The sequence below is a fragment of the Alligator mississippiensis genome, chromosome 14 (assembly GCF_030867095.1).
Source record: "Alligator mississippiensis isolate rAllMis1 chromosome 14, rAllMis1, whole genome shotgun sequence".
Lineage (NCBI taxonomy): Eukaryota > Metazoa > Chordata > Crocodylia > Alligatoridae > Alligator > Alligator mississippiensis.
This window is the reverse complement of record NC_081837.1, coordinates 39,483,815-39,496,400: the sequence shown is the minus strand read 5'-3', so window position 1 is coordinate 39,496,400 and position 12,586 is coordinate 39,483,815. Positions and strand designations below refer to the sequence as shown.

Sequence of the window (12,586 nt, the reverse complement as noted above, 5' to 3'; positions counted from 1 at the left end):
ACCTGGGATCAGAGTAGTTTTAAACCCCAGGAGCAAAGCGTCCAGGAGCAACAAGATGCACAGGATGGAAAGTCCGCTCCAATAAGCCAAGGGTGGTTTGGAGGAAGAGCTTCCACTACTGGCATAAAACTGACAGCACACTGGCTTCAGACCTCAGCATCAGTCCTAGATGCGAGCCACCGGCTGACTGTCTTGCAGAGGTCTCAGAGCAGTAGTGTCTGCCAACCCCTGGGATTAGGCAGGGGACCCTCCGAATCTCCCAAAGATTTTTCTCCTTTTAACAAGCATGTTATCTCAGGAAAATCTGTCCCTTCCTAGAGTTAATCATTCCTAGCCCCCAGGGCACTGCCCTCTCTCCAAAACAGGGGAGGCAGCAGGGTTTGATAAGAGCCACAGGAATGGAGAGGGAGCGCCAGGGTGGGAAGGGGCAGAAGCCACCCTGAGGAGAGCTGCATCTCAGTGTGGAGCTTCCAAAAGACCTTCCTTCTTGCTAGCAAGTCCCTCCTGGTCCTGGAGGGAGGCAGAAGGAAGCGTCACCCCTGGCCCTCAAACCACCAAGAGAGGACAGAGGAACGGAAGACAGTCAGGAAGCCTCTATTCCCATGCCGCAGCTCACCTCCACCCCAGAGCCACCAGACTTGCTGGAGGAAAGAGAGGCAGGCCACCCAGGGATGGCAGTAGGCGCCCGACTCTCCCTTGATCCTTTCCGTCTTCCCACCACTCCCTGCAAACCCAGGGCAGGGCAGACCCCAGCCCCACAAGCACTGGGGACCGCCCCAGACTCCTGTAGCGGGCCAGGCAACCTGGCCAGCCTGTGCACTGCAGCACCAGCCCGGCACGAGCCGCCCTGTGCTGCAGCCAGGCTGCGTGATCTGCAGCATCTTGCAGGGATTGGATGCATTACACGTTCGACTGCAGGATGCTGCAGTGACGGCAGGATTTCCCAGCTGGCTGCCCTGCAGAGACAGAGGCGGATTTTGCAGGGGGGTGGGAGGGAAATGGCAGAAAGAAACAAGATGAGGAGATTCCACCCTGTTGCCCCCCCCCCATCTCTCCATCGACACCCCTGACTATGGCTACAGATGAACTTTGTGCTGTGCGGAAGAGCTAGATAAAGAAGCAACAGGATCTGGGAGCTGGCACTCGGGGAGGCAGAGACAGCCCGTGCCCGGAGAAAATGAGTGTAACGGTCTGCAGATGGCAGGCTGCGATGGAGAGCTGGGAGGAGAGGAGTGGAAAAAACAGGGCTGAGTAAGGAAAGAACTAAATGGAAAGACGTGAAAGCGGCTAGTCTGGAGTCGAGGCCACTGCTCCGGGACCACAGAAAGGGGCCAGGAAAGTCCCAGCAGGGATTTGCCCTCCAGCGCAGGCAGTCAGCTGGGTTCAGGGCCATGCGTAGGAGGACCATGCCATTGAGGGGATAGGGCTGAGCAGCCTCATGGTCAGAGCCTGGATGGGGACTCAGACCCCCTGGCTCCACCACAGACTCCTGTTTCAGGTCACCCAGACCCAAAATTTCCAAACTCAGTGCTGACCTCTTTGCAAAGCTTGCACCACGTGCTGGTGCTGAATACATACAGCATGTGCCAACAGGTGAGCTCTATGTCCACCCTATCGCAAAAGCCATCGGACATAGTCCTGCCCCCCCAGTCCTACCGGTGGCTCACACCAGCTGCGAGGCAGGCTGCCAGGGAACCTCGGAGAGCAGCGAGTCCCCATGTCGCCCTGCTCTCTGGGTGCTGCATCCTCGGGGCCCTTCCCACGTTCACTCCGTTCCTTTCCAAACTGGTTCTTAAGCAGCTTTACAAGGCTCGCAAAAGACACAGGACACAGAGCCCCAGGAACCAAATACCATAATATATGGGCAGAGCAGGGCTGACACTACCCCACACAACAGACCTCACGCCGGATCCTGAGGGACCCGTCCAAGAGACGAAGGGGAGCTTGGTCTCTGCGGTTCGTGCCATCAGCCGCGGGGAATACTAGGAGCACTGCCAACTGCAGCAGTGACCGTGTGAGGCAGGCAGAGAAGGATCTCTCCCGTGAGCCCTGTTTAGCTGCATTTGTCACCCAGCAGCTGTCTGGGTAATACGAGTTCCCTATGAGTGTAGTAGCCCATGGGATTAAACTCGTAACAGAAGAGATAGGATGTTTTCAATTCTGGCTCGCCATCGGAGGGGAGGAGGTGGACCCATGGAGAATCCCACCCTGCCTCCCACTTGGTTCTGGGAGCCTCTTCTCTATAACCAGTAGCTACTGGTTTCTAAGCACCAAGCGCACCCCTTTTCCCCCAGTACATTTGTACCTACAAAGATATGCATCCCTGTATGCACAGATATTCACATATACACTTGTCACTCCACCACCTTTTAAGTTCTCAAATTGGGGGTCCCTTCAGTTTTAGCTACTCCATTTTAAGAGGCGCCTTGAAAAGATGATCACCTCATGGTGGGGGAGGAAGAAATGCAAACCCTTCTAAATGAGTCCTTTTAGTCTCCTAAACAAAAAAATCTATACCAGTTCCTTTGGAAAAAAACCACAGGTCATTGTTGCTTTATACATGCAGAGCATGATCCAACCACCAGTGTTTCCAATGACAGGAACTGGCTCCCCCAACTTTCCAGATGTGGTCACTGGGTCACCAACTTGCCTTGTATGTTCTCTCACCCAGGCATGAGCGGGTGCAGAGGGAGAGATTTCCATATACAGGCTGGTTACGGAGCTGGCCAGCCCAAGCTGCACTGCAACCAAATTACTCATCATTTCTGCCAAGGTCACATGCAACATAGTGGATTAATGCTCTTCTCTTGCTGGGCCCAAAGTTTCCAAGCGCCCACGGAAAACACGCCCATAACAATCCATCAAAGGCCAGCACTGCATGGGGACCTCCTGGAGAGTCAAGGTCAACTGATCAGAGATGTCCAGACAACGCGCATGCGTGAAGACATTATTAGGGGATTAGCACAGGGACACTGGAAGGACCAAGATAAGACAAGCGCATTACTGAAGTGCTGTAACTCCCCTGCCTAATTTCCCAGGGGACCCGCATTAACAATAACACTTTCTCTTGTTAGGCATTTGTTGCACTTGGCTGTTGTACTAGCTTGTGATTATGGTGTAATAAGTCCTGCCTTTTTAACTGCAAAACCTCTCTTTGTAGGTTCATATGTTGTACTGGGCTGTACACACCAGCACCCATTGACTCACCCCAGAACCAACTCAATGAGGTAGGGCAAAGAAGAAATAACTCAGAAGTCACTTGAGGAGCCTGCTAGATGCATTAAACCAGTCCCAACTCAGGGCTTTACCAGAACACACTTCCTCCGCTGCCTTTGGGGCAAGAACCTGGTTTTAAAGATCATATTGGCACTTCAGAGCCAGTATGGGTAGGGGAGAGTGAGCTCCGTTTTCATCAGTCACTCTTGTGTCCAATTTGGGATGCACACAACTCATCATCCCTATGTCCGAGCTATCAGCCAAGTTCGTCACTGGGTTCAAGTCCACAGGCTTGCCTCATAGACAAGTTTGCATCTTGTTGACGTGCTTATCCTCAGCCCGGCAAACGCATAAATAGAATGGATTAGATAGGACATTGCGGGGAAGAACCAAGCTGCGGGCTGGCAGTTTCCAGTCCAAGAACCATTTAATGTAGCGTTTACTGCATAATGCTGCCACTGGTTTACACAGCATTATGCAGACAGGCAAATTCCTACCTTGAGGAGCTTACCGAGCAAGTTAGAGACACCTCCAGCACACCGTGCTGCGTTATAGCATGCAGGAACAATAAGAGTTCCTGCCCTGATGCTCTTACAGTCCATGGGAGAGTTGTTAATTGCAGTTTAGAACAATAAACTCATTACCCCAGTGGCTGGGGGAGATCCCTGATCACGCAGTTCGGCTGGAAACGATCTGAGCCGAGGCTGAGCTTAGCACAAATACAGAGTTTTGAGGAGCCAGAGAGAGGGTAGGAGGGAGAGCACAGCACGGAGAGGAGACAGGAAGCACCGTGCACACAATGGGCCGAGAGGCAGGCATGGCATTTAAATATTCAATTATTTAAAGTCTCCTGCCTCGGTGGAGACGGGAGAAGAAGAAAAAGGTGCTGTGGGCTGGGGGCGGAGGAAGCAGCGGGCAGGATTCGCAGTTGTGAGCGCTGGCATTTCCAAGGTCAGCAACTTGCAATAGCGAACAGCAAAGGGAAACAGATGCATGTGGGACACAGATGCTACTGGGTTAATTGGACAGATGGCAGCGGTAGAGCGGAGAGGCATGGGAGCCATTTGGGTGGGGGACACAGGAAAGGGGGCCTCATGTTGAATGGGGGTGGTGTTGGGGGGGGAGGAACAGGAATGCTCCGGCTGGTACAGCAAGGGCCCTCCGGGCAATGGGAAGCCTTTCAGCAAACCAGACCCCTCATGTCCGAAATCTGAGCCCGGCCCCGGGAACCCGAGCCCCGTCCTGCTCTGGGAGAAAGAGCAAAGGTTATGCAGGAGTCACCGTGGGGCCTTTCCGAAATGCTAAGGCGTGGACACTTCAGTCCAGACCCCGCTGCCCAGATGTCCGAAAGGAAACCCAGGCCCACTGGCCAACCCGCCACAAGGCCGTCTCGGCTTTCCCAGCTCCTGTTCTTTTAGAGCAGCACCCCCACAGCCCCCACACGGCCTGGAGCTGGGCTGGCGGTAACAGATACACCTGTCACCCTTCCAAGGGCCAGCCGGCTTATTTTTAGCTTTGGGAACGAAGGAGCCCATGAACGGTCTTCTCCTCTCTGACCCTCACCAAGGCAGGCGGCTTGAAGCAGTGCTGCTTTCCCCAACCAGAGGGAAGACCCTCCTCCAGATGTGCCAAGGCTTGACCTCTGCTGAGCAAGCTCCTAGACCCCAGCACACCCCTACTGTCCCCCTGTGACTCATACAGCCCTGTTACTGTCAGTCTCCTCCTCTTCTCTGTGCCATGCAGGTTCCCCAGCAGCCCCCAAATGATGGGCGACCATCAGTTAAGAGCAGCCGGGGGCAGGTTTGACCCAGAGACCGGGTGACTCCAATATCTCAGCCCTCTTCTGAAAGCCACTCGGCTGCAGGGTGATAAGCAGCAGGACCCTGGCTAATGCACGGCTCTCCAATGCGTTCTGCTGAATTTGGCACGCCCAACCCTTGGGGGATCAGGAAAAGGGCCATAGTGTCTCCACCTAATCAAAGAGGCTGTTGTGGGAGTCATCTTAGCAGCACACCCATCCCTTTAGGTCTTTGCACAGAAAAGGGCTGAAAACCAAGGCAACACCACCCAGGAAACGTGGGAGAGCTGGGCTGGATGCCTGGCTCTGCTACAAACACCCTGCTGGACCTTGGCAAAGTCACCAAAAACACTCAAGCTCCCCGTCTGTGGGCGTAATAGCCTTCCTCTCTGCCACCGTCTCTTCCATTGAGAGCCAGAGGACATATGGGCTAGTCAAGCTGTCCTGAGTAAAAGAAACTGCAAATGCAAGACTCAGCTCCTAACAGCACCACCCGCCTCATTTACCTCAGATGAACTAGAAGCTAATTTCTTACACTCCAGGGCAGTAGTTCCATTGTACACAACTGCTGCAATGCAGTTTGCCCAGCCCTATGCATCAACCTTTGCCTCCCACGCCTACCTCCAGAGTGAGCTAGTGACTCATGGGTGCTTAGACAGTGCCCAACCCAATGGGACTTCCAGCCACCAGTACAGGAGTTTTGGTAGCAGAGGTCTGAGCAGAATCAAAGAGAACTTGAAGAAGCACCAGTGGGTTTTAGTGCAGCCAGGTGCTTATTTACTGAAGCTGAGGACTAACAGACTCATCTCTGCCATAGACGTGCAATGCTCAAGACTACCCATCAAAGCAGTGCACAGTCAGTAGGGCAAGTCCTCAGCCTGGCTTCATCTGGCATCGACTGGCACATCGTCACGGAAGAGCCAGCATGGCTTCATATGAAAGTCGCAGTCCAATACATCCGAGTACGCGCATTTAGGCAGGGACAGGGACATCAGCCACCTCCTGAACTAAGGATTCAGGATGCTGCTCATCCTTGCTGACAGCTGCCCAAGTGGACAGGCTGCTTGCCATCCCGATAGCAAGCCTTACTGACACGTGGGGAGTGACGGGGCAGCAAACTCATTGCTGCTGGGACCCAGCACCCTAGGGAAACATCTGGGACAGGACATGGATGTCTGCAGATGCTCCACCTTCAGTCTGAGGCAACTCAGTCTGAGCAGAGGACAGAACAACCCCCGCTGTTTCCAGAGCACCAAGTCCTGAAGCAGGAGAGGAACAGACTCTGTCCCATGGTTATAGTAACTTGGACCACATCCTCCTGCCCCTGCCTGACCTGCACAGGGATTTTGACTGGGGCAAGCAGGCTTCCTGCCATCACAGCCTCACAGCTCTGTGCATCACAGCAGCCAGCCTCCTACAGCTTATATCCATTGTAAGGACAATGTGGCCCAAAGAGCTCAGAGCCCAAATGGACAAGGCAGGTAAAGGCAGGACAGGAGAGAGGCAGAGAAGGGATCTAGGGAGCCCACACAGCAAACCCAGGAACACAACCCAGATGCTCTGCATCCCACTGCTCCGCTGGACCATGGGCCCTCACCTTTCTCAGCAGGCAGCAATCGTGGCGACAAACCCTAACCAGACAGGAGAAGCCCGTAGCATCCCATCCTCCAGGTGGGGAAACTGAGGAGCAGAACAGCAATGAGCAACTCACACACCCCCACACTCCCCTCTGCATTTGCTCCTCCATATAGGACTTGGGAGCCCAGAGAACTGGAAAGGAGCATGCCGTGGTGGCAAAAGCTTGGTTCTGTTCTGGTTCAGTGACCAGGCCAGGTACAAGTCATGCTCTCCTCCTGTGCCTCAGTTTCCCCCACCTGTAGAAATGGAGATGGCAATGCTGCCCTGGGCCTCAAAGCAGATGGGAGCTTTACCTCACAAGTGTCACAGGAAACTTGGGCTCCCAGGATCAACTAGCCCAACTCCCTGCCTGAGGCGGAGGTGTCCCTATCCAAATCATCCAAGTCCCCATCTAAGCTTTTCCTAAAACCCCACAACAGCCAGGCACAGTATCCATAGGCCTCACCAGCATCCCAACCTGTCAGCTAGGCAGCTGCCAGCTCCCAGAGCCTCCGACAGAGGTGGTTGCAGAAGGGCAAAGTGTTACTCATTAATATTTAATCCGCCACGGTACAGGGAAGGCCATCACACCACGCAGAGGCAGCGGCGCCGATGCACTCTGTGTCTCAGGCATTTGTTCCTGGCAAGGACCGGCTGCGGGTGAAGGAAGACAAATGGAAGGGCAGGTTTCGAAGTCTATGGAAACTCCGTTATCCCTCCACATTAGAGCCAAAAAAGCAACTAATTAAAACATCAAAGTCAGATGTTTTATTAGCTCAGCGCTGGAAAACCCCAGGCAGGAGACGCCAGGGAACATGGCTCCCAGGGCCAGCTGGAACAGGAATGCCACAGCAGGACCCACCCGTCCCTCCTCATCATGCCCCCCTGGGAACTCCAGAGGCAGCTGCCGGGGGCCGGGGTTTCTCAGCTGAAATCCTCCAGGTGCTACTTATTACAAGCGTGGAGCTGGGGTTGTGTCTTCCTCAGTCCAGATATTCCCAAAGCATCGTATGGGCTTTACATGTTGATGCCCACTTGGGAGGCTGGCACTGGATGGACCTTCTTTCGTTAGGATGCCCTCGGCATCAGCAGGAAGGGTCCCCACCAAGCTGGCAGCCACCCCTCCTACCCAGAACCACAGCAGCATCTAATACCTTCAGCCAGCGCTGGCAGGGGGTGGGGGAGGCGGGGGGCAGCACAACTGAGCAGGGCCACTGACGACTCTGCTCTGTAACCTGCCAGATGATGGAGTTGCAGCCTTCCACAAGCCCCTCCCCAGCCTCTCTTGGCAGCTGACTCTGCCAGAGCGAGCAAGGGGGAGCATAGTAGAGCATAGCGAGCAAGGAGGGGTGCTGGGAAGCAGGAGGGAAGCCAAGGCTCTGACATGCATCCAGACGCAGGCGCCGCCCTAGTCAACCCTCCCCACAGCTCTGTGCAGGACACCCCAGAAGGCATGGAGGGGAAGCAGAGGAAGCACAACGCGCAAGCTCCCCACGTGAGAATCTAGTAGGGCTGGCATTAGTGGCTGCATGCCCAGAACACACCCCAGCCCTGGCACACGGTCAAGGGAACTGCCAGCCCCCATCTCACAGCATGACCTGTGCAACTAGTATCACACTGGGGTCCACCACTGATCATCTTACAGCTGAGGGGCCCAAAAAGTACCAGGTTGGGCATAGTAGGAATCACACCCCAGGCAGGGGGATGAGAACATCCCTCACACCTGCTCTGCGAGAAGCATCTGGCTGCCTTCTGGCACATCACCAAGGTCAGACAGAGATGGGCAGGGGATGAAGACCAAGGCAAGCACCAGAAAACTCAGGGGGATTCAGTCTCAGCAGGCCTTTCCTCCTCACTGCCAGCTCCACCAAGACCCTATCATGTTGGCAAGGTCACCAGTTCCAGGATAGGGTGGACAACAGGACTCCAGCATCAGGGCCCCATTGAGACTGGGTGCTTTAAAGGGACTAGATGACTCCTTGGCAAGGAACTTGCCATCTAGATGCCCAAGGCAGGCAGAAACAGGGGGCAGATGGGATAACAGACTGCTGGAGTGGCCACAGCCCATCCATATGCATGCCCTGCCTGGCAGCCCTGAGCAAGGCCAGCCAGGTGGGCAGGGAAAGCTCTCAGGCTCTGGGCGGAGCTCTCTCTCTGCCTACCAGAGGACAATAGGGAGGCCTCTCCCTGTTACTCACCACCCCACAGGATCTGTCCTCACTCAGATTTCACTCTTTGCTGCGTCTATACGAGGCCTTTTGTACCAGTATCTCCAGCTGCTACCATGCCTGCTGTGGCCCTCAACTACAGACCCGGAGCAGGAGTCTGTAGTTGAGGGCCACAGCCATTGTGAGGGCCACATTTTAGCCACCCGACCGATGCAGGATCCAGGGGCAACACCAAGGGTACCAGCACCTATCTACACTACGGCTTTCACTACCCCCAGAGCAGCAAAGGGGATTTTAAATGTCTGGAGAAAGCAAATCCCTGTGGTACGAAAGGAGAGCAGGTCCCCAGCCACACGCCTGGGTTTAGATTTCATAGACATTAGGGCTGGAAGGGACCTTGGAAGATCACTGAGTCCAGCTCCCCACCCGAGGGCCAGGAAGTCAGCTGGTGTCATAGGATCCCAGCAAGATAAGCATCCAATTTTCTCCTGAAGGTGTTCAATGTGGGTGCTTGAACCACCTCTGGTGAGTAGAGCAGCAAACAGCAGGGAACTCCCACTCAGGGAGCTCCACAGTCTTCCAGGGTGTGAGAACTGGGAAGGATGTTCTCTATATGACACTGGTCAGGCCGCAGTTGGAGTACTGCGTCCAGTTCTGGGCACCGCACTTCAGGAGGGATGCGGACAGCGTCGAGAGGGTCCAGAGGAGGGCCACCCGCATGATTAGGGGGCAGCAAGGCAGGCCATGGGACCTGAACCTGTTCAGCCTCCACAAGAGAAGGCTGAGAGGGGACCTGGTTGGCCATCTACAAATTGACCGAGGGGGACCAGCAAGCAACGGGAGAGTCCCTATTCCCCCGAGCACTATCAGGAAGTGCCCGCGCTGCCTCTGCCGCAGGAGAGTGGGAGCTCCCGGGCACTTCGGGGGGCAGAGCCTGGACGGGAGGAGAGAGGGGGAGACCAAAAAATCCCCCCTGCCGCTTGCTTTCTGCTCCATGCCTGCCTTTGCAGACCCAAGCAGGAAAGAAACCAGTGTCAGAGAAGGCAGACAAGGTTCTTCGAGTAAACCTGATCTCTTTTTTTTCCCCAGTCGGTCGAGTAAGAAGTCAGTCTGATCTCCAATAAAAGAGACCCGATTTACCCAAACAACCTTGTCTTTGCCTGTGTCCTTAGATCAAGGCGGCCACAACCTACACCCCTGTCTCTGAGAATGGTGTTTCAAGAGAGAGGTTGAGGCAGAAACCCACCCCAGCATTTCCTGCCCAGGGTTTGCAATCTCCTAGTGCAAACCTGCTTTTCCCAGCAGGGCCTGTTTGATTCAAGGGAGAAGACATGGAAGGGTTTGAACCCCCGTCCTGCTGTGGTGGTGGGGCCCGTGTGGGGTTTAGGAGCCCTTGTGAGGGCACGGGGCATTGAAAGGGCACGTTTTCCCATTGTTTTGCACAGGCAACTGATAGGAGGCTGACCTGCTTCATCTTGGTTTCCTTTGAGGATGCCCTACAGCAGTGGTCCTCAACCTTTTTTGCACCAGGACCCATTTGTAAACACTGATGGTCAGTCCTGACCCAGTAAGTAGTTTAAGTAGAAAATAGTCCCCTAACCCTGCCGGTGCCCCTCACTCCCACCCTGCTGCCTCTCACCCCTGGCCCCAACCCTCAGCTCCCCAGTGTGTGGGGCAGGGGGGACCCAAGCAGCCCCTTGTAGGCTGGAACTGTGCCAGCCTGCAAGCGAAAACCCAGTTTCCCACATTTTTCTCATTTAAAGGAGAATCCATTTTAAAAGTTTGTTTGTGACCCTTTCATAGGCTGGCAGCTTTTCTCAACCCATGGGTTGCAACCCAAAAGTGGGTCACAAGAACATATGAAAGGGGACCAGTGGGCATCACAACACACTGCTTGCCAGGTGTATTTGGGGCTTGTCTAGGGACCATCCGACTCTCTTCTACATTATGCTGGAGCATGGAGAATTCCCTACCTACCAGCTGAGCCAAATACCAGCCTGACCTGGCCTGAGCAGTTTCTGTCCCATCCCCAGCATCGGGCCTTTCCCCAGAAGCTTCCAAGAATGAGACAGCTGCCTGGCAGGATCCACATTCACGACAGCCGTGAGCTCCAGAAGGGCCTGTCGTGCTGCTGCAGGCAGCTGGGCTTGAGGGGCTTGCTTCTCTCTCTCTCTGTCTCGCTTGTAATTAAATATTTAGGGGAATCTCAGTGCTCAGAGAAGTGAAAGATTGAGGGCAGCATCAGGAGCCACGCAGAGCTGAGGCCACTTGCACAAACCCCTGTGGCACGTTGCCCCGGCTCAACGCACCTACACCATTCCCACCCTCAGGCCAGACCTACAGCCCCACTTATCTACTGGGACCAGGCTCCTTCCAGGAGTGCTGCACAGATGCGTCTTGCCCCCACGCTGTACTCCGCACCCTCCCACCCATGCCCCTCTGTGCTGCACCAGTCCTTCCAGTCAGGAGCTCTGCGGACATGTCTATTCCAGCCAGGCTGCCCCCTGGCCCCCAGCCCTGCAGCCTGGCCATCATGCTGACCCATTCAGGGGGGCTGCACTGCAGACAGGCAGCTCACGCAGATCACGGATGCTGTTTACGAGCAGAGCCTGGATCCGGAGGTACGAGGACAATAACCCATTGTACCACCTCCCACTCCTTTTCTCTGTTCTGCACGGGCCTTGGCTGTACAGAGAGCTTGGCCTGCGAGCAGGGTCCAGCACGGAGCCCTTACGAGCTGCCTCAAGCCTACGCAATCTCCTCCCAGGAAGGAAAAGCCGAGGGCAGGGGATAGGGTCCAGGCTGGACACAGGGAGCCTGACTCCAGGCTGCATAACAGGAACCACCTTCCCACAGAGCTCCAAGATTCAAACCAGATGCGCAGCAAGAGGGAGGGAAGCTCCGGGCCTCCAGAGCATTTGGGACCTGGGAGGGGGCTCAGCGGGCAGGCAGGAGTCAGAAGAGCCAGGGCGTTTGTCTGGAGCTAGATTGGGTCCCCCACCACCACCGCCCCTTCCTCCTGCCTGGCTTGTTTCTTTTAAACCCTGATTGGATGGGCTGGAGCGGTGCAGGCAGAAGGGAGGGACAGCCAGCACCAGGCGTGGCCCGGCCGGCACTGCCAGCGCACTGCAATCCCACCCCACGCACGCCCCACTAGCCCAATGCTGGCCACACACACACACACACACACACACATTTCTGCCTGCAGTAGCCCCTGCTCCCCAGCATGCCCTGCTGATGCCTCTCCCCGCTTGCCGCCTGCAGCCCACCTGCTGCTCCGGCCACCAGCCCTGGAAAGGCAAACGTACCTCGCGCCAGACCCGACGCCACGCCCGGCGCTTCCCGCCTGGGGCTCCCACACAGAGCTCAGACACGGCATCCGAATCCCGACCTGCAGCCCGCACCCTGCTGCTGTTCCAACCCTTCCCAGGCAGGGGGTGGCAAGAGAGCGGATGCTGAATGGTGCTGCTGTGCAGCATGGGCTGATGGCAGCCTGGGCTGAGACCGGCACGGTTCCAGCTCCCACCATGGGGCCTTATCCTAGCGGTCCACCGCACCACAACGCAGAACAGGAGATGCGACTTGTGGATAACCCCTTGTGGCCTTTGAGCAAGCCAGCCAGGGCACAAGGGAGGCTCGAGCCAGCAGGGAAATCTCCCTGCCACTCCAAGGGCAAGCTGACCAAGTCATAGCCAGGGCAGGGAGATGCGTGTGTGTGGATGCAGCTCTCCCAAGGAGACTCAGTGCAACAGATGGGACTCTCCCAGGCTGGAGCTTTTCTTCCTGC

At 55.7% G+C, this 12,586-nt stretch overlaps 1 protein-coding gene across 3 annotated transcripts in view; it reads right to left on the bottom strand.

Annotated features, from left to right (window-relative positions):
• ATP2B4 (ATPase plasma membrane Ca2+ transporting 4) overlaps positions 1–12,586 on the bottom strand; it is a 93,603-nt gene that overhangs the window by 79,574 nt on the left and 1,443 nt on the right. The gene's annotated exons all lie outside the window — the stretch shown is intronic.